Source organism: Bison bison, unplaced genomic scaffold (assembly GCF_000754665.1).
Source record: "Bison bison bison isolate TAMUID 2011002044 unplaced genomic scaffold, Bison_UMD1.0 scf7180017864324, whole genome shotgun sequence".
Lineage (NCBI taxonomy): Eukaryota > Metazoa > Chordata > Mammalia > Artiodactyla > Bovidae > Bison > Bison bison.
The window spans coordinates 11,379,812-11,402,802 of record NW_011494896.1 but is presented as its reverse complement, the minus strand read 5'-3'; the positions used below and the strand labels follow the sequence as shown (position 1 = coordinate 11,402,802).

The 22,991-nt window shown below is 40.0% G+C and overlaps 1 protein-coding gene across 4 annotated transcripts in view; it reads right to left on the bottom strand.

Moving 5' to 3' along the window:
- Positions 1 to 22,991, bottom strand: part of PAK1 (p21 protein (Cdc42/Rac)-activated kinase 1) — a 165,946-nt gene that overhangs the window by 123,822 nt on the left and 19,133 nt on the right. The window contains exon 1 of one of the 4 annotated variants that reach the window (XM_010853248.1): positions 6,022 to 6,243. The exons of the other annotated variants lie outside the window; for them this stretch is intronic. The gene's annotated coding sequence lies outside the window, so the exon portion shown is untranslated. Of the gene's footprint in view, positions 1 to 6,021; positions 6,244 to 22,991 lie in introns of those variants that run through there. 4 annotated transcript variants of the gene reach the window in all.

The window sequence follows — 22,991 nt, the reverse complement described above, 5'->3', positions numbered from 1 at the left end:
TCTTTGACAAAGGAGGCAAGAATATACAATGGATTAAAGACAATCTCTTTAACAAGTGGTGCTGGGAAAACTGGTCAACCACTTGTAAAAGAATGAAACTAGAACACTTTCTAACACCATACACAAAAATAAACTCAAAATGGATTAAAGATCTAAACGTAAGACCAGAAACTATAAAACTCCTAGAGGAGAACATAGGCAAAACACTCTCCGACATACATCACAGCAGGATCCTCTATGACCCACCTCCCAGAATATTGGAAATAAAAGCAAAAATAAACAAATGGGACCTAATTAAACTTAAAAGCTTCTGCACAACAAAGGAAACTATTAGCAAGGTGAAAAGGCAGCCTTCAGAATGGGAGAAAATAATAGCAAATGAAGCAACGGACAAACAACTAATCTCAAAAATATACAAGCAACTCCTACAGCTCAACTCCAGAAAAATAAACGACCCAGTCAAAAAATGGGCCAAAGAACTAAATAGACATTTCTCCAAAGAAGACATACAGATGGCTAACAAACACATGAAAAGATGCTCAACATCACTCATTATCAGAGAAATGCAAATCAAAACCACTATGAGGTACCATTTCACGCCAGTCAGAATGGCTGTGATCCAAAAGTCTATAAGCAATAAATGCTGGAGAGGGTGTGGAGAAAAGGGAACTCTCTTACACTGTTGGTGGGAATGTAAACTAGTACAGCCACTATGGCCAGGAGAATTTTGAGCATTATTTTGCTAGCGTGTGAGATGGGTGCAATTGTGCGGTAGTTTGAATATTCTTTGGCATTGCCTTTCTTTGGGATTGGAATGAAAACTGACCTTTTCCAGTCCTGTGGTCACTACTGAGTTTTCCAAATTTGCTGGCATATTGAGTGCAACACTTTCACAGCATCATCTTTTAGGATTGGAAATAGCTCAACTGGGATTCCACCACCTCCACTAGCTTTGTTCATAGGGATGCTTGTAAAATGACTGGAAAATAAAGTAAGAAAACAGACATGAAAAGTGCCCTGCATACAGCTTATTTCCTAAGACAGTTATTTTCTCTTGATAGATATTTCTTGTCACTGGTTTTACTGACCAAAACAATTGATATAAAGAGAGAAGGACATTTTTCTCACCTAATTTAAGTAGCTTTGTGTCTTTTTCCTATAAGCTTAAGAGAAAATGAGCAGACCACAAAAAGTACAATGAAGAGTAAGAAAGCTCTAAAGTTATGAACACAGAAACTTAGTTGCGATACTGAAAAAAGAAGAGATATAAGTAGATACCTAATTGCCTTCTTCCCCCTAGAACCTAAACCTACTTTGTTTCAATCCTTATACCCTCACCACCACATCATGGCTGAACTATGAAGTCACTGTTCTGGAGATGTAACATGATTCCTATCTGGGTTGGCAAGGAGAATGGGGTGTCCCTGGTTCTCAGTAGACACTTATCCTGTGGTTGGAGGCCACACCAGGACACCACTGGCGGGCAACCAAAGATGGAAAGGAGAAATGAGCAGCTGTTTAATATTTTTGTTTATAGAAGGGAAAACCAAGGGATTTGCCTAAGGCCACAAAGTAAGTCCATATAATCTCAACCTACAGGTACATGCAAAGCAGTACAATGTTTTACAAAGAATTCTGCTTCTAAATATAGGAAAAATAAGATCTAGTCCCCAAACTGCTACCAAATCGCTGCCTGACCTTGAATAAGTCATCCTCTCTGACTCTATTCCCTTCCCACGTGCCTACTGATTCAGAAAGTTCACAAAGTAACTACTAGACACAAGGCACTGTGCTGAGATAGTGTGGTGAATAGGCTGTTTACAAGTAAGTCTGTATTTAGGAGTTTACAGGATAGAACGCTACAGAACTCAGATATTAAAAAAGAAATAAGCAAGTCAATTTTAACATAATTACAACTTGTGATACACAGCCAGTGTCAATCAGGAAGTGCCTAGGACAGCAGACAAAAACCTCACCAACAAACTTTAGATTACAAATCAGGAGGAGTGGCTCTCAGCTCTCCATCATAAACAGGGGCTCAGTATTCCTTGGCTGCATGTTTTCACTTAACTGCCTGATGATTTGTGTGGCTAGAAGCATCACAGTCAACCACAAAAAATATATATATATACAAAATAAATGCCAGCTCCATTCACCAGTTTCTTCCCCTTTCTCTGAACCTCAGTGTCTACAACTATAACATGGAGATAATTCTATCTACTTCACAATACTATTCTGAAGATAATATAGAAAAAAGTACTCTGGAACCAATCTACTCCCGTGTGTCCCCAGTGCTCAGTGCAGCTTTCCCATTTGTAAAACTGCAGTAACACCTGTACTCAGCTCACAGAGTGATTGTGAGGATTAAATGAGATGACATAGATAAGGTGCTTAGTGGAGTCCCTGACACAGCATTTCATAAAAAATATTAGCAGTTATTAATTCACTTAACCTTATTCCCTCAGTTTATTCATTTGTAAAACAAGGACAATAACAGTACCCAACTCATAGGATTATTATGGAGATTAAGTGGGTTAATATATTTAAAGCCTTAGAACACTGTCTGGCACATAGTACTTGCCATGAGATTTTTTTATTATTATCATCATCATCAAATTCATCTTAAAGGCCCATATAGTCAAAGCTATGGTTTTTCCAGTAGTCACATATGGATGTAAGAGCTGGACCATAAAGAAGGCTGAGCACTGAAGAACTGATACTTTCGAATTGTGGTGCTAGAGAAGACTGGAGAGTCCCTCGGATTTCAACCGGAAATCAACCATGAATATTCATTGGAAGGACAGATGCTGAAGCTAATGCTCCAATACTCTGGCCACCTGATGCAAAGAACTGACTCACTGGAAAAGATCCTGATGCTGGGAAAGACTGAGGGCAAAAGAAGACAGCGGCAGAAAATGAGATGATTAGACAGCATCACTGACTCAACGGGCGTGAATTTCAGCAAACTCCAAGAAGTAGTGAAGGACAAGGGAGTCTGGCAAGGTGCAGTCCATGGGGTCACAAAGAGTTGGATACAACTTAGGGACAGAAGAACAACAACATCATCATCATTAAATTTAATTTTTAGCTGTCCCCACAATTTGTATGTATACAGACCACTGGTTTTCAATCAGGGGTGATCTTATTCCCTAAGGGATATCTGGCAATGTCTAGAGACATTCCTAATTGTCACAACTGGAGTGGGGGTAGATACTATGGGGTAGAGGACAGGATGCAGCTAAACATCCTATAATATATAGGCCTGAGCCCACAACATAAAACTGTATGATCTAAAATATCATTAGTCTCAACACTGAGAAATTCCAATACAGACCACACAAATCAAACAGAAGTTCTCTCTCTCCTCCAGACTCGTAGAGTATTTTATCTGAATCTTTCTTCTAGATGCTATTAAATAGATAGAAAAGTTTTAGACCTGAAACAGACTTTAGAGAGCTCCTTACAGAGCTAAAACAGGCAAGTAGTTCACAAAAGAACAGAAACTCAGTAGGAGAGCCAGCACTGGAGCACTTACTGTTGGTCCTTCCACAGCTAATTCAGATACCTAACAAGCACTTCCTTTTTCTCTTCCCCACTCTCTCTAACCCTCTCCCTTCTTCAGCTCTCCTTCCCTCATCCTCAGGTTTGAAAACAAAATCTGTTTCTTTTCTAGCACCATCAGAAGTCAGAGAAGGGCAGACCTTTCTCCCCACCTTTCTATTGCCTACCTTCGCAAGGACCTGCCTCTAGAACTTCAGGCTAGGCTTTGGACAAGAAACCAAGATTTCTTCCCATTTACCTGCCCTGGGTCCCTTCTTGCAGAGGCCAAGCTGAAACTCCTTTGGTTATTACTGTCTCCCGAGGTTAGGCAGATGTTCTGCCTAAAAGTATAACTTGGGTCAGACAACTTGGGTTAATTTCCTTTTCCCTGTCTACGGGAATGAACTGGTCTCAGGGAGGGGCCAAAGGCAAGTTGTTACAGCTTACGTTGGACTTTCTCCCCAGGAAGTGGTTTTGAAGAGAAAAAAGATTGTGGGTATCTTGGTGAGGGAAACATGGGAAAAGGATATGTAAGAGAAAAATACTGAGGCCTTTAACAGAGTAAAACATGTAAGACATACCTTTAACAGAGTCTACATGCAGGACTTTTCAAACATTTCCCATGTCTAATTCTTATCAGTACTTCAAGGACAAGTGCCTGCCTCCTCAAAAAAGTCTCCCGTGACCACTTTCATTCATGAAAACATTAAGCAAGTGTTCATTATGTGTCAGCCACTATAGCAACTTTATCTTATTTAATCCTCACAACCTGAGGTAATTATTTATCTCCATTTTAGAGATGAAGAAAATGAGGCCAGCAGAGGTTAACTTGCCTACTGCCTTGGCCAGTAAGTAGCAGAGCTGCAATTTACCCCTAGATCTTTCAGACACAAAAAAACTAAGCTCTCGACTATTTTACTAAGTTGTTTCTCAAGACAATTTCCCCTTTCTTTGATCCTATATCTCATTTACTGTCTGTATTATATATTAAGCAATTAATGTCAGACTGCCTTTTCTTAGTTTCGTGCACATCAGATGTGTTCCACACCCTGTGCTAGGCCTTATGAATAAAAGATATAAATAGCAGTCTCTTCCATAAAGCAGAGTTTATCAAACTGTTTTGACTATAACCTACAATAATACAATTCAGATGGAGACCAGTACACACACACACATGCACACGTGCATATACACCTATAAATATAAAACTGAGACAAAAGTTTCAAAAGATAATCCATGTTCTTTGTATATATAATATATCCTGACATTTTCTCTGGTATATTACACTTGACATTTTGTTTTTTCACTTTTTAAAAATGCTGGTCCAGAGTACTATGTTAAATTCGTAACTCATGGGTTATGACGTACAGTTTAAAAAAAAAAAAAAACCCTTCAGAGCCCCCAGGTTAAAGGGAGAAATAAGACATGAGTAACGATAAAAAATAATTACAATAACAGTAGCCAACATTTCAGGAACTCTTATTATGTGTCTAGCATGCTGATAAGCACTTTACATGAATTACTAGAGCCAAGATCCAACCCAGGTCTGTTGGTTTGAATCCAACATTCATATTCTTTTCACCACACCACACTGCCCACGCAGCATGAAAAGTTCTATTGTAAAAAACATTTCCATGAAGCACGGAGGTCAGGGGAGGGAGGGAAGAGTTTGGAAGCTTCACAAAATGAAGATTCTGAATTGTGACCTGACGTAGACATTTTCAAGAATGTAGCAAATGAGCTCCTGTAGGTGCTCTATAAATATTTGTAGATGGAATTCTTCTACCTTGTCTTATGATGTAGAAAAACAGCACGGTATTTTTAGATGAAAATCTATGTAATATTTAACTGATTCTATATCTCTCCTAGTAGAAATCTCAAGGGACACAGCCACATGGCACTAAAAAAAAAAAAAAGTTTTAGCATTTGGTACAACTTCTCTGTAACAGTTGTCTATGAAAAGACATCCAGGACTAGGTGGTCCTGATAAGGAGACCAAGGTCCTAATCTCAGTTTTGTCATAAGAATTTCTGTATATTACTTTAAGCAGATGTGTTTACCTCTCTGGAATTCGGTTATTAATCTATAAAATGATAATCAAAACAGAACATATGATCATCAAGTTTCTTTCTAGTATTAATAAATTCGGGGACTTCCCAGGTGGCACTAGTGGTGAAGAACCTGCCTGCCAGTGCAGGAGACATAACAGACATGTTCAATCCCAGATGGGAAAGATCTTCTGGAGGAGAGCATAGCAACCCACTCCACTATTCTTGCCTGGAGAGTCCCATGGACAGAGGAGCCTGGTGGTCGACAGTCCACAGGGTCGCAAAGAGTCAGACATGACTGAAGCAATTTAGCACGTGCACACACACACACACACACGTAAATTTGAAGAATACTACATTCTAATTATTCTAGTCCTAATAAACTCAGCAAATCCATGAAAAAGAAAAAATAGTTTTAATAAAAACCACTCACCTACAAAGGCACGAGGATGAATCGGAGGCTCCAATAACATGCTAATGGGTCTCTTTCTTGTTGATCCCCTTAGCTGGATGTGGAAGGGAAGATGCACACACAATGGCCTGACATACCATTTCATCTGCCTGAGCCTAAACTTCCTCATGTGAAAGGCCAGTGATTAGAGGCCCACAGAGCAGCAGATTTTAGCCAAAGTGTCAAACCATGAAAAGATCTGCCTCCAGCAATAGAGAGCTCTCCATCATGGAAGTATGCAAGCAGATACTGGAGAGATGCTTGACAGGAACTTTGCAGAAGAAAGTTAAACGTGGAGTAAAGGCTGTGTTAGACATCCTAAAAGGGAATGTCCAGTTTTAAAATTCTACATTTCTCTCCTCACACAACAACAGAAAGATTAGCAGATTCTGGAGGGGAAAAATTACCCAAGGAATTTTCTTTTCCATTCCCCTTCCCTCCTTCTCCAGGCCCACTGTTTCATTGTAGAAATGTAGAAAGGAGGGTACTCCAGCACCCCAAGACAACTGCTTACCCAACGGTATCAGACCAAGCCCTTTCTTTACCCAGAGAAGTCTTTTAAGATCACTCAATCCACTCAGGTCCAAACTTTTTCTGAAGGCTTTCAACCTTTCTTTCAATCAAATCTTACAGAAACACCAATACTTAAACAGATAAAAAGTAGTACTGTACTGCCTGAAAAGGAGATGGGGAAGTTCTACTTCCTCAGCCTCTTTTCCACTTCCCATTCTCACCCCCATATTCTGTGAAACTGCACTTCAAAACCCTGAGACTCTAGTGTAACACCTCCATGCTTAAGAAAACTAGGGTTCAGAGAGAACATGTCTTTAACAAGATCACACAGTCAGTGTCAACGCTGGAACTCAAAAATCAGAGGGGCTGACTTATAGGGCAGCTGATTTCCCATATCATCACACTACTCCCTTGGGATAATCACATGCAAATCAATATGAAAGCATTTTTAAAAGCACTAAGTGAACAGACCTGTACAGTTCCCTCTGCAAAATTTCTCTAAGGGTAAAATAATCATAATGCTCAGACTTTCAAGGAAAATTTCACCACACAGCACCCAACAACAAAGAAATCTTCTCATGTTCTCAACTCCTCAGTAAAGTATCTATCTGTAAAAATAGGCATAATTATGTCACCAACTTTGAGAGTAGATAATTAAGACTCTGGAGGCTTCTGAAGGATTCTCTGCTCCCTGCATCTTGAGAAACCATCCCTTAAAGACATATGGGAATTCTCCTGGCATCCACCATGCATGAAACATGGAACAGAATCTGCATCTGTATATTATGGTTAACCAGGCTTCAAAGATTCTCTACAACTGTGATAACCAGCCTCCAAGACAAATACCCTGCCTTCTGGTATTTGCACCCTGTATATCGTTTCCCATTAGGTAGAAGAGTCAGTATGTATGATCAAAAAAATATAGCAGAAGTTAAGGTGTGTCATTTCTGAAATCAGACTATAAAAGACATTGTACCTTCTGTTCTGGTGGCCCTCTCCTCCCTCCAATCACTCACTGTGGGGAGGCCAACTCAAGGGCTGTAAGCTGCCCTATGGAGAGGCCATGTGGCAAGGAATTGAAGACGTCAGCCTGTTAACAGCCAGCAAGAAACTGAGGCTGGCCAACAACCAGATGAGTGAGTGTGGAAAGGGATCCTCTAGGTTCAGTTGCGCCTCCAGATAATTGCAGTCCTGGGCAACAGCTTGACTGTAACCTCATTAGAGACACTGAGCCAGAACCACTCAGCCTAGTCACTCTAAGATTCCTCACCCTTAGAGACTATGTGAGATAATAAATGTTTATTTTTTAAAGCTGTTAATTTTCAGAGGTAATTTATTTAGAGAGCAATAGATAACTAATGCAACCACAAAACTAAGGTTTCCTGGGTTTACATCAGAAAGCCCCTGTTATGAAACCAAAAGTCCAGCTGAAACAAATCCAAGGCCTCAAGGGTTAGAGCTTCCCCTTAAACAATAACTGTCTCCATGGCTTATTCATAGGGTAACCAAATCACTAAATCTCTCTCAGCTGAGATTTCTGTGAATATATAAGGACATTTTCCTTGCAGAGTACTATGAGGATTAAATGAGAATAATTTGTAAAAGTATCTTTAAAATAGTTGGAACTATACAAATTAAAGTTGTTACAAAGACTAGAAGATAACCCAACAAAGCCCACTTCCAACAGTAACCAAAAGGAGATGATGCTGCTCAGTGTAGTCAAATGGAAGGGCCTCTGCCACTTACCCAACTGCATTAAAAGTATCCTCTTCTATCACTGCTTCTCATAATAACAACAAGAAAAAATTACCAGTCAAGCATAGTGCTAAGTGTTATCACATCATTTTCTCATTTAATGCTGTATTTAACCTATAGAGAAACTGAAACCTAAAAGAGGTTTAAATGATTTGGTTAGTAAGATTGGCAGAATTGGACTTCATATCCACACAACTCCAAAGACCATGTTCTTTCCACTAAATCAATATGCTGTTCACTACACGGAGACTGAAAATATCCAATACAGAAGGCGTACAGCCCCCACTTAACAAAAGAGCTAAATAAATTAAAGAGACAGGAAGAAAAAAATCACCTTCCAAGTTAATGAAAAAATTCAAAGGTTCAGGAAATGTAGAATCTAGTCCTGTCTAGGGCACCAAGCAATTTTAACACCTTGGGCAAGTTATCAGCCACTGAAAATTTTCTAAACCCTCATATTTACAGAGTACTTTGGATTCTACAAACCATTCTGAGTACCCACAAGTGTTTGACTGTCATAGCAACCCTGGAAGGCAGTTTTAATAATCTCTATTCTAGGGCTTCTTTGGTGGCTCATTGGTAAAGAATCCACCTGCCAATGCCAGAGACAAGGGTTCGATCCCTGATCTGGGATGATCCCACATGCCTCAGAGCAACTAAGCCCTTGCACAGCAACTATTAAGGCTGTACTCTAGAGCTCTGGTGGCTCAGAGGTTAAAGCGTCTACCTGCAATGCCGGAGAGCCGGGTTCGATCCCCGGGTCAGGAAGATCCCCTGGAGAAGGAAATGGCAACCCACTCCAGTACTCTTGTCTGGAGAATCCATGGACGGAGGAGCCTGGTAGGCTACAGTCCACGGGGTCACAAAGAGTCGGACACGACTAAGCGACTTCACTTCACTTCACTTCACTTCACTTCTAGAGCCCAAGCGCCACAACTACTGACACCCAGAAACCCTAAGCCTGTGCTCCACAACAAGAGAAGCCACCACAATGAGAAGCCTGCACACAGCAACTAGAGAGGAGTCCCTGCTACCCACAACTAGAGAAAAGCCCACGCAGCAATGAAGACCCAGCAAGATAAACAATTTTTTTAAAATCTCTATTCTATAAATGAGAAAACTGAGACTCAAAAAGAATTCCAGTAATTTGCCTGTGGCTATTAGACAGCTTGTACATGCCAGAGACCAATATCTAGATTTCTTATTCTCAGAAGTACCTGAGACGCAAAGGTTTTGGGGAATGCACAAAGGTCACAGCAAAGACAAGAATCCAATTTACTTCTTATTTCCCCAATCCAGTGAGCTACAACCAGATATGCAAACCTGGAATGCTTTTTAAAAACACTAATTCCTGAACCCCATAACTACTTCTGCACCCCCTACACCTGCAAAAAATATATATATTGGGAGAGGAAGAGGAATCTGAGCATCAACATGTTTTTAAGCCTTCTAGAAGTACCCACACTTGAGAACTACTGCCCTAACCCCGAGAGCCACAAGTTAAGAAATGTCATGATCCACCCTCAGTTTCTAATGTGAAATTCTTTGAGTGAAGTTATCTACTTTTTTGTAAATTCATTACATTTACAAAGCAAAATATTTTCTATTATTATAAATGACATCTAAGTTAAAATAATTTAATTTCTGTTACCTAGAATAAATTTTTATGGGCCATTCAATCAGCATCCTAACGGTCAAGACTGGTTATGTGTTATGCAGCAATAAAACTGCTTATAGAAAAAGAAAAGCTGCCCACAATAGTATGCTGTGAATAAAACAACTAAAAATAACTGAAGTAATGTTTTGTCTCCAAATGTCCCTGCTTGGGGATCTGAGAACTACTTGGTTCCACTAAGATGAATTTCCTGGAGCATTCTCTAATTAGGGTTGTTTGGATACTGCAAAGACTTGTCTCATAACATTTCTATTTCTCTCTGCTAATTCAAATCTTACCTGACCAAGTTCTTTCCTTAACCATAAACCCCATTGTTATGGGTTTAAATGGTATCTGCCAAAAAAAAAAAAAGATTTGTTAAAGTCCTAACCTCTGGTACATCAGAATGTGACTTTGTTTGGAAATAGGGTCTTTACAGAGGCAATCAAACTAAAATGAGATCATGAAGGTCAGCTCTAACCCAATACAACTTGTGTCCTTATAAGAAGGGGAAGTTTTGACACAACAGACAGATACACATAGAGAAAAGACTGTGACGAGACACGGGGAGAAGATGTTCAGCTACAAGCCAAGGAATGCCTGAGACTTCCGGAAGCTAGGGAGAGGCCTGGAACAGACCCTGCTCTTGCACATTCAAGGGGAGCGTAGCCCTGCCATCAACTCTGATTTCAGATTTCTGGTTTCCAAAACTGTAAGGTTATAATTTTCTGTTGTTCTAAGCCAACGAGTTTGCCGTACTTTATTATAGTAGCCCTAGGAAACTAATCATCTACCTTTCACTAAATTCTCAAAGTTTGTACCCAGTTTATTAGCTGGGACTATTTAATTTTTTTAGCATATGCATCCTATATTCCTAATGAAATCAAAGCCTCTCAAGGAGAGGAACACCATTTCATATATCTTTTGTATTACCTACCACTTTCAGGGAAAGACTGACCTTGGAAAAGGTATTCAGGAAACATTTTCTCACTTGATTACTTTCTGGAAAATGCTCAACAACCACTGCTGGTTGTTTCAGAATTTGATAACTAGAAAATCACTTTTCCTACTTCTATAATTTTGTCACATTGGAATTAGCTATTTTAAAATCAAAAAAATTTTATGAGCTTTTTATGTATCTATTATACAAATAATACCACATACTCTCTAGTACTCATAAATAAAAATTTCACAAAATCACAGAGACATGTACTATTTGGGACTGGGAGAGAGCTTATAGACAGACCATCTAGTGCAATCGTGAAGTAATATCTTCTTCAAAGTACACAATATCATTTCTCTCTTTTACAGTAAATGCCACATTCTCTCTTGTCCATTGTATTTGTTACTGATTCACAGGGCTCCTTCTCACCACCCACCCACCACTAGGCTGTAAGTACACCAAAGGTTGAGAAAAAAAGCAGCAAAGTCAAAACAGAATCAATTTTTAGTCCAAAAGCAAAAATATACTGGTGAGATACATGAAGAGAATGAATCACTGAGGTACCCTAATAGATTAGGTCCTAAAGACCCCACAACTGCCTATGATGACAGGAAGTAGAGATTCCAAACAGCTCTCAGAAATTCACTTTGGTAGCTCTCAAAGGGGCAAACACAGCCTTCTGCTTAACTGACATTAATGAATTAGTAGACCCAAACCTCAAACAGACTAAGAACAACAGTCTGGCCAAGTATCCTGTTGTCCCATGTCACCACTAGTATAAAGAAAAGTCTAAGCCAGCACCAGAAAAACACTAACTCAGACTTTTCTGTTCCCAATAGGCTCCAGTGAATTCCCAAAGGAGGAGTCTTCCAGGTTGTGCTGAAATCCAAAGAAAGGGAAAAGAAATACTAAAAGACATCAATACATTTTCAAATTGATAAAACTCTTGTTCGTTCTCACTCAAGTGTCTCCTCCTCTATGGGGTCCTTATTGTCTCTTCTTCTCCCTTCTTCCTTCTTGCTTAAATAATACTTTGTAGATCCCTCTATTATACATTCATCACTGAATGTTACAGCAAGTCTAGTGCCTCTCTCTCCTCTAAAAGCAGACACACAGTAATGCATGGCTGCAAAAAGCTCACTGTAAAGCAACTGTCCTCCAATTAAAACTAAAAAATAAAATGAAGTTTTTTAAAAAGCTTTAACCTGCTCCTTCTCATGCTAAGACCTCATTACTCTGGCTTGTCCTAATACCAGAAAGAAAAGGGAAAAAGATGAAATATTTTCAACTAGCTGCCTGTTTACTGTGTGCCGTCTAAGAGCCATGGATCTGTACACTGTGATCCTTCTTTTTCAAGTATCAAGCTCTGGTCAGTATGGTAGGCAGGTACAGACAGACCCAATCCTGTTTTTCCAAGACCTAGGTCTTAATCAGGCTAAAGAGGGACTGGAAGTTAGCATTAAAGGATCAGTGCTCTTTAAGAATCAGGAGAATCTCAGACTCCTTAAAACAGTAAGGGAAGAAAGAACTCAGAGGACATGCAGTCAATCTCCTCATTCTACAGTAAGAGAATCTAAGGCCCAAAAGGGGGTAAGGATTTGGTCACGGTCTCATGGTCTGCTACAAGAAAAACCGTATTTTGATTCCTAGCTCAGTATAACTTCTGATAGATCTTTTCTCTTTTAAAAAAAAATTATAATAATCTCCAAAATGAGACATAGTGAGGTAATTTTTCCAAGGCCATAGACCTAGTAGATGCCAAAGCCAAGATTTGAACCTAGGACAGAAGATTTATCCTCTCATTTATTTTCATGGTGAAGTTTTTGCAACTCCATTATATAAATGCAACTTTATTTTCTGTTTCTTTAACTTCTTTTGAAGTTTGCTTCCAGTTAAATTTGGCAGATTAAAAATACATTTACCTGTGTTCTTCCCCAAAATCACACTAAAATGACAGTAAAGGTATTTTTTTAAAAGGGTGGGGGGAATAAACCTAAACAAATAAAAAGAATGGGTGAGGGGGGTGTTAGAAGATGAGATATTTCAACAAAATTTTAGACTATCCATAATGAATGGGGTATTTGTAATCAAAAAAGAAGGGAAAAAAAGCTGTAACCCAGAACCTTGCATGGTCCCTAGGCCACAGAAATACGTGGTACTTGGACAGCAGGATCACATTCCCCGAAAAGAATCACTGGATTAGAACACACAAAGGAATAGGCCTAGGAAGTAGAAATTACTTGCTCAAACTCACAGTGAGCTAACAAGAGCTTGAAACCCAGTCTTAATTTTTTTGTTACCTTTCTGTAACTCATTTGCTATTAGTCAGACTTTAATAGCCCATGTCACAAAACAAGGAGACAGAGGTGTTTCCCAAGGTCTACCTTTTGTCTTCCTTTTCCAACTACAAAAAGTACTTTGTGTTTAGGGTCTCCCTGGTGGGAGCTTAGGCTTTTCAAACAGTTGGGGTAAGAACCCCATATTCCAATTCATGCTCCAACTGTCTGATTCTACAGTGCAGAAGATGTAGGTTACCAGCACCTGACAAAAATATGACAAAGCTTGAAAACGAAAGATTTCAAAAGCACTAACACTGTTTCAGGTCAAAGCTGAGCTCATCCCCCTTGCCTATGAAAGTGTGAGAGAGGCAGCTTTTCATCCCTTTTTAGAACAGAACATGCCCAAAGGTAGGTGTTGTTACATCTGCCAACCAGCTAAAACAGATTTATTTTTAAATGCCTAGTTATAGGATTGCCTACAGAACCAATTAAGGCATTAATGAGTCTAAGGCCATTTCTTAATACACAGCAATAACGTTGAGTGCCACAGCTATTTGAACCCTACTCCCATTTGAACTCTCATCCATCAGTGCATTAAACGTCTACATATTCAATTTGTGTTTTTCTGATGTGCACAGAAAGAATGCTAAATTAGGAGTCAGAATAGTTCTAAATACAGCTCAAGCTTTGGACTCAGCACACAGGTTTCAATCCTAGTCTTCTGAATCCAATTTCTCTGGGTCTCAATTTCTTCATATGTAAAATGGACATAATACCTACATGAGAGACCTAGTATAAGGATTGAGATTATGTATATAAGACAGCTTGCACAACAATAAGTCACTCAATAAATGTTAGTTTCTTCTTTTATTGACCACCTGGTAAATACCAGGTACTTTCAACCTTCAAAAGGCTGATTGCTTTGAAGAACTGTTTAGGGTGGAACAGGACAGGTGAACAAATAATTCCAATACAATATAATGCAAATAGGTACAATACAAAACAGTAAATGCTTTTACAGTCATTGGAACAAAGTTATCACATAAACACTAAAAAAGGGGGATATTAATTCTCTCTGGAACAGGAGGAGAGTATCAGGGAAGGTACCAGAGACAGAGATATCTGAAATGGGCCTTGAAGATTGTTGAGTGAAAAAACAGTAAGCAAAGGAAAACATCTTAAACAAAAGAAACCATGAAAAACAAGCTAGGGAGACATGACACAGAACATATGGCTTATTTAAGCAACAGTGAGAAAACTCAGAAGAGAGCAGAAATGAATGGGTTACACAGGACCAGAAGATTAGCATAAAGAAGGGCCAACCCACAGGAATATTTTGTTGAGAGAAAAGTGGTTATGAGAGGCAAAGAGAGGTAGTCATTTGAGAAACTCTTGAGGAAAGTATTCACCAGAGAACAGAAATGAAAATGGCCTAGGAATATTAATCATATATAAGTGAGGCATTTGGAATTTAAAAGGAAATGGCCTTTCTTTAAGGGGTGAAAATAGCCCAGAGAGCTCAGGGTAGAAACTGATATCTACTGGCTAAGGAACCCAGGCTGCTTCTTCCTCTTTGAGGACAAGACTAGACTTGATGGGTGTTTGGTGCAACCAGGTTTGAGGAAGGTGCTTCTGCCACTTCCTGAAGCTTTACACAACTCAGTTCAACCTCAAAAGGGAACACTAGCCCACACAGTAACAGTCTAAAAAAAAAAAAAAACTAAAGCAGGCAATAGACTTTAAGGGAAACTAGGCAGAGGACTTAAAGAGGGACAGTGAGACTATAGAACAAGAAAGGCTTATCCAGTGCATCCAATGATCTGTTATCACATTAATGGAGGAAGCAGCAATAGAACAGCTGCAAGACCATTATCTAAATGTCTGAGTTGTGGGAGCCACAGAGGTCATCTAGTCCCATACCTCATTGTACAGAGTAACAGGCAAGGAGAGCTTGGCCTAAAAACAATTTAGCATACACCTTACACTTCAGGCAGGCTCTTTTACTTATCTCAAGACAGAACAGTAAAAGATGTGTTATTTTCCCAATGAGACACTAAGTTCTTTAGAGCATTATAAAGTTTGCATTAGTTACACTTATGGACTTCTAGAGTATATAATGCTTTCCTTTTTGATCCCACAGGTTACAAAAAATTCACCTTGAGAACTGGGTTATCCCCAGGCAAATAACAGACTAGAAGATAGTTTCTTAATACCTCATCCCAACTGCTCTAATGTCTGAATCTATGGCTTTCCAGATCACGGCATCTGGACCCATCACTTCATGGCAATAGATGGGGAAACAGTGGAAACAGTGGCTGACTTTATTTTGGGGGGCTCCAAAATCACTGTAAATGGTGATTGCAGTCATGAAATTAAAAGACACTTGCTTCTTGGAAGGAAAGTTATGAGCAACCTAGACAGCATATTAAAAAGCAGAGATATTACTTTGTCAACAAAGGTCTGTCTAGTCCAGGCTATGGTTTTTCCAGTAGTCAAATATGGATGTGAGAGTTGGACTATAAAGAAAGCTGAGTGCAGAAGAATTGATGCTTTTGAACTGTGGTGTTGGAGAAGATTCTTGAGAGTCCCTTGGACTGCAAGAAGATCCAACTAGTCCATCCTAAAGGAAACCAATCCTGGGTGTTCATTGGAAGGACTGATTTTGAAGCTGAAACTCAAATACTTTGGCCACCTGATGCAAAGAGCTGACTCATTTGAAAAGACCCTGATGTTGGAAAAGACTAAAGGCAGGAGGAGAAGGAGATGACAGAGCATGAGATGGTTAGATGGCATCACCAACTCAATGGACATGAGTTAGGGTAAACTCCAGGGGCTGGTGATGGACAGGGAGGCCTGGTGTGCTGTGGTTCATAGGGTCACAAAGAGTCGGACACGACTGAGTGACTGAACTGATGACTTTTCAGGGTAGAAAACGTTCAGTAAAATCTATTCTGTTTTGATTCCTGTGCTGAGAATAGGAAACACAGATTTGAATCAGATAAGACCCTTGCTTTCAAGAGGCTCCCATTTAGTAAAGACAGACATGGCAATCAGTGATTATCTGTGAGTCATAAAGACATGGGTACAAATCTTAGGTCTACCTTTTGCTAGCTAAGGGAAGTCATTTCCTTTATCTAAATTCCTTATTTCTTATCTGTGTTACTGAGGGCAATATTATCAGCTTACCTCAAAGAGTTACTCATTAGCATTTGTCAAGATGATATATTTAAAGCACCCAGAAGAATGCCTGGTCTCCAGTATATACGTTTAGTATGCATTAATGAATTAATGACTTATATGAGAATATCCTTTTTGTGAGGGGAGGGGGAGAGAACTCCTCAGCATTACGCTTTCCCATAATCCTGGAATGTCTGAGGAAATACAGTTTCCCTGACCATGAAGATCTCAAGTTCCCCAGCTCCCATGCATTATAACCACAAACCCCATCCCAGCATTAAAAACCAGAAAGAGGAACCTGGTAGGTGCCACACAAAGACTAGGGTTGAAGAAAATAGTTGTGTGGCCTAACCAAGACTGCAAAGGGAAGTCAGCAGTAGAGCAAAACTTAAAAATTCCAAGACCTGAAATCCTTCAAATCCCTAAGGTTAAAAACTAGAAACACCTGGTTAAATACAAGTATCTCTGCTGGGTAGAGCTGGTGAGAGATTAGCTGCCACCAGGGGTTTATGGACCCCTATGGGTGCAATGGCAGCCCACTCCAGTACACTTGCCTGGAAAATCCCATGGGCGGAGGAGCCTGGTAGGCTGCAGTCCATGGGGTCACTAGGAGTCAGGCACGACTGAGCAACTTCACTTTCACTTTTCACTTTCATGCATTGAAGAAGGAAATGGCAACCCACTCCAGTGTTCTTGCCTGGAGAAGCCCAGGGACAGAGGAGCCTAGTGGGCTGCCGTCTATGGGGTTGCACAGAGTCGGACACGACTGAAGCGACTTAGCAGTAGCAGCAGCATGGGTCACAGCACTTCTCCATTTCAGATATTCATTCTTTCAATAAAATATATATTGCATATCTACTCTGAAGTCAGGTGTTTGGAGTAACAGAGGATATAGATATTGTCCCAAGAGTTTGAGGTACTTACAGTGTCAGAAACTTACATCATAATGAAAAAAAGTTTTCACTTTTAATTAAGGTCCTGACATACTGATATTCTGTGGACTGCAGGCAGTAGTGACCAGAAAGAGCAACATTTGTCCCATTTCCATTCTTCCTCCCAAGTTTCCCAGTCACCAAGCTTCCTCCACCTCTTCTTCAAACAATTCACCACATTCAATGTCTGCCATTTCCAGAGGCTCTTCCCTGGGTTGAAAAGTCTGACTATAGACCACTGCAGTTTAGAATGGAAACTTGACTAACAGCAAAGCCCATACCCTACCCCACCTATAGTTCCTGATTCAACTCTACAAAAAGTTTCAAAGCCACAGAATAAGTTCTGCTATATCCATGTTAAGCCTTTAGAGGAACAGTTCTGAGAAGGCAGAACTAAGTCATCTGAAAAGAGCTCACTCACTCACTGAACATCTATTATGTGCCAGGCACCATTCTGAACGTTTTACATACACTAAAGCCCTCAAAACAACTCTGCAATAGAAATACTATTGTTCCAATGTTACAAAGGAAAAACTGTGTTCACAGCAATTAAGTGACTTGCCCAAAAATCACTGTTTATAGGTGACACAGCTGAAATCCATAAGCAAATTGGCCACATCTGTCTTAAGATCCCTTTTTTCCAGTGCATCTTCTTACGTGTTATTCTAGTAATAACCCTGTGAAGCAGATAAGAAAGTATCAGCATTATCCTGTTTTACAAAGGAGGAAACTGGTACTTACGGAAGTGGTATTACTTTTCTCAGGAACAAGCCAGTAAGTGGCAGAGTTGTGGATTTTACCTAGATCTTTTGCCCTCAAATCTGTGCTCTTCTCACTACTCCAAGTTTCCTCTAACACTCACTGCCTTGAGAGCAGTGTAGTAGTATTTAACAGTCAGAAGGTCTGAGATGTGATCCTAACTCTGGAACTCACTTATTGTATAATACTGAGTAATTTGTCTTCTTTTGGCCTTAGTTTTCTCATTCATAAAATAAGGGTATTAGATTGGATAATCATTAGGCTCCCCTTCAGCTGGAAATCTAGACTTTAATTACTACCAACATAACTATGAAAAGCAGTTTCTCTGGTTTCCTTGCCACCCAACAGTAACTCTTTAAAAGAAAAAAAAAAAATTAACTGTTATTTATAGTACAGATAAGGTAATTTCTACTCTATGCCACAGAGTAGAAATTATCCATTCAATTGCATTCCTTCCTTCCTCAGACACTCCAGATGTAAACACAGAAAAGGCCACAAGCCACCTAATTAACACAATGCTGGCACCTCCAATAAGTGGCACATCTGATAACATGTCAAATGTGTCTAGGAGGGAAGAATGTGTTTATATCAGGGCCCTTCTTCCCACTGCTGGATTCACAACACTTCTATTCACTTGGTAATCTTCCTAGGTTGGGACATCAGTTCTGCTTCATTTACAACAGACTATCAGACTGGTTCCAAATAGGAAAAGGAGTTCGTCAAGGCTGTATATTATCACCCTGTTTATTTAACTTATATGCAGAGTACATCATGAGAAATGCTGGACTGGAAGAAACACAAGCTGGAATCAAGATCGCTGGGAGAAATATCAACAACCTCAGATATGCAGATGACATCACCCTTATGGCAGAAAGTGAAGAGGAACTCAAAAGCTTCTTGATGAAAGTGAAAGTGGAGAGTGAAAAAGTTGGCTTAAAGCTCAACATTCAGAAAACGAAGATCATGACATCTGGTCCCACCACTTCATGGGAAATAGATGGGGAAACAGTGGAAACAGTGTCAGACTTTATTTTTCTGGGCTCCAAAATCACTGCAGATGGTGACTGCAGCCATGAAATTAAAAGACGCTTACTCATTGGAAGGAAAGTTATGACCAACCTAGATAACACATTCAAAAGCAGAGACATTACTTGGCCAACAAAGTTTCATCTAGTCAAGGCTATGGTTTTTCCTGTGGTCATGTATGGATGGGAGAGTTGGACTGTAAAGAAGGCTGAGCGCCGAAGAATTGATGCTTTTGAACTGTGATGTTGGAGAAGACTCTTGAGAGTCCCCTGGACTGCAAAGAGATCCAACCAGTCCATTCTGAAGGAGATCAACCCTGGGATTTCTTTGGAAGGGATGATGTTAAAGCTGAAACTCCAGTACTTTGGCCACCTCATGCGAAGAGTTGACTCATTGGAAAAGACTCTGATGCTGGGAGGGATTGGGGGCAGGGAGGGGAAGGGGATGACAGAGGATGAGATGGCTGGATGGCATCACTGACTCGATGGACGTGAGTCTGAGTGAACTCCAGGAGTTGGTGATGGACAGGGAGGCCTGGCGTGCTGCGATTCATGGGGTCGCAAAGAGTTGGACACGACTGAGCGACTGATCTGATTTGATCCGATCAGATAAAAACAATTTACAGGTGACTTTTTTTGTCTTAATAATATATTTATTTACTTTTGGCCGTGCTGGGTCTTCATTGCTCTGCCAGCTTTCCTCTAGTTGCAGTGCTCAGGCTTCTCATGGCAGTGGCTTCTCTTGTTGCAGAGCTTGGGCTCTAGGGTGCATGGGCTCAGTAGTTGCAGTTCCCGGGCTCTAGAGCACAGGCTCAATAGTTGTGGTGCATGGGCTTAGTTGCTCTGTATCATGTGGGAGCTTTCTGGACCAGGGACCAAATCCATGTCTCCTGCATTGGCAGACTGATTCTCTACCACTGAGCCACCAGGGGTGCACCTATAAGTGACTTTTGACTAATTAATATTACAGAACAAAAAATGAAATGTAACCCCAGATGCAATTCTTCCTTGCCAAGAAAACAGAAGAGGCTAAGAAGCAGGACCCAAGACTGGATAAATTACTTTCCTGTCTTAGTTTCTTTACATGTAAAGCAAGGAAGAGAGTCCAAGCCAATCCTAAACACCTTTCCCACTGTAATCTAATATAATTTATAAATATTTTATATTTAGAAAATGTGAAATGTATAAAAAACAAAAGAGCAAGAGGGCATAGTTTTACAAATTAAAAAGACCTCAGAGAAGAAAATAAAAAGAAATGCCAAGGCAGAACATAAAATATGTATGGTCACATGACCTCCAATACATGGTAGTTATAAAAGAAAAAAGAAACCTCTATAGTCCTGTGACAGCTGAAGTAAATAATTCACATAATTCCCTCAGGATAAGACTGCAGAGGCAGAAAACCATTGCTCATGCAGCTAAACTAGAGCTGACCTGAATATGAATATGAACTGAATATGATTAGATCTAAAACAATCACTGAGAATCAGGGAACTGTCTCAGGAGGAAAGGCAATTCCAAGGGAACACACCTCTCCTTGACCTCAGACTAAAAATCATACTGCTTTAGCCAAGCATCATTATTTTCAGTAAATATTTACTTATTAATATGCAAAATGATGAACTAAGCACTTCTGCATACCTTCGTTCATTTAATTCTCCCAACACTCCAGTAGTCATATAGTCCTTATTTTACAAAAAAAGGAGTTTGAAGCTCAGAGAGGTAAAGATGACCAGGATGAGAGCCTAATCTCTGACTCCAAGTTCAATGTACTTTCTACTGCATCCCTATTACAATCTATCTCCTTCACTGGTCCCTCACACATCCCTTATCTAGTCTGAAATCTCGCAACAGCCTTGTGAGGCAAGTGTTCAAGATTCATCATGAACTGATTGATCCCTACTCACCTTTACAGGTCTGAAAGGGATGCTACTGGCTGCTCAGCATCCATTCCCCTTTTCCTCTCTCTTATTAGAGCCCTGGTTTTTATCAGGTATTCATTCCTCAGTAACCAATGTAACTAAGGCAGTTCTCAAATTTTAGTATATTGCCAGAGTCAAAATCACCTGGAGAGCTTGTTAAAACACATATTCCTAGACCCAGAGTTTTTGATACATGCCCTGAGACTTTGCATTTTTAACAAGCTCCCAAGTGACTATGGGCTTCCCTGGTGGCTCAGATGGTAAAGCGTCTGCCCGCAACGTGGGAAACCTGGGTTCAATCCCTGGGTCAGGGAGATCTCCTGGAGAAGGAAATGGCAACCCACTCCAGTATTCTTGCCTGGAAAATCCATGGGGTCGCAAAGAGTCGGACACAACTGAGCGATTTTTCTTTCTTTCTTTTTTCCCTCCTTCCTTCCCTCCTCCCCTTCCCCTCCCTCCTCCCCTCCTTCCTCCCCTCCTCTTCCCTCCCCTCGCCTTCCCTTCCTTTCCTTTTCTTTCCTCTTTTCTTTTCTTTCCTTTCAAGTGACCATTTTTTGAAAACCACTGTCCAAAAGGAAAGCTGGCCCCAAAACCAGATCCAGGGGTAGGTCTTCACTCTACATCCAAACCAAACATAATAATCCCATTCTTCTTGCCAGTGAACAGTCCAAGAATGCAGGCTTAACCAACTGGCATCTGGCACATCCCTGGAATCTCTTGGTTGTTCAAGGATTGATACGTGGCCTAAGGTGGTCCAACTGGACTAAAGAGAAGAAATTTTGTCCATTTTGGGAGATGAGGTGAGTGTCTGTCTCTCTCTGCCTCTTTCTGCCTCTCTCCCTGTCTCCCTCCCTTTCCTCTGACCCTTCTGTCTATGTATCTCTCTCATCCACTGGTTAACAAAGAAATTTAGCTCCTCTGTTTCCATCAATTTACCACCATGATGGAAGGCAACTTGGGGATAAAAGTAACACAATCTTTTACTTTTGTGTTGTTATAATTCTAAAGTGACATAAATTTCACTATGATTTTTGCCAAATTTGAGTAGAATTGCTGCTTACAGAATTCCAAAAGATACAGAATCTGGTACTCAGACAGGACTTAGTGACTAAACAATAACAACTGGAAGAGGGTACGACCCACTTGAATACTCTCTATAGCAGAATATGTAAATCAGTTTGCTCAACACCTATTCTAACCCCTTTCAAGCAGAGATTGAAAAGAAAAAAAAAAAAAAAAACCCTTTATTTCCCAGATTCCCTTTTTTTTCACTCTTTACTTCCATTCTATTATATTCCATAACACTCAGAATCCCACTTCGTATCTCCAAAAGCACTTAATATTTATGAACTATCAATCCAGCTAACTTTTATCTGACAAATAATAGGTACACCCAGACTCCCCTCTACAAGTCATTTTTGGTTCTGCTACTCAGATGCTCTCACACTAGATAATGATTTGGAACAATATTAGATGAATGGAGAGAGACTGGGCATAGGACATCCCTTTTGCTGGAACAAACTGCAACCAAGACAGCATAGTTCTAGATCTAGCAGTTGCAGCAACAGCCTCCTGATTCTGCAGCTTCTAAAGCTGCAAACACAGTGGCATTCTTGAGAGCTCTGTTCTCTGGTGCAGTTTAGAAAGTTTATTCCTGGAAGTTCAGCCTGGATTCATTTCTTCCATTCTCCAAAGACTCATTAATCTCTCTGGTACCCATTAATAAATCCATTTTCCTTGAACTTGTTAGAGTAGATTCTGTTACTTGCCCCCACCAATAAGAACCTGACCAATAAAGTGCCCTACACTAAAGATAACATATAATATTTACCATCATATTCCCATAACTGACCCTTTCCTTCCTTGTCTTTGCATCAATTCTTCCTTCAGTGTAGAAGGTCCTCCTACACAATCATCCCATTTGCAAAAGTTGCCCACTTCCTCCATGAAGAGATTTACATAACGAGGAATTAACTACAAAAGAAAGGAAGAA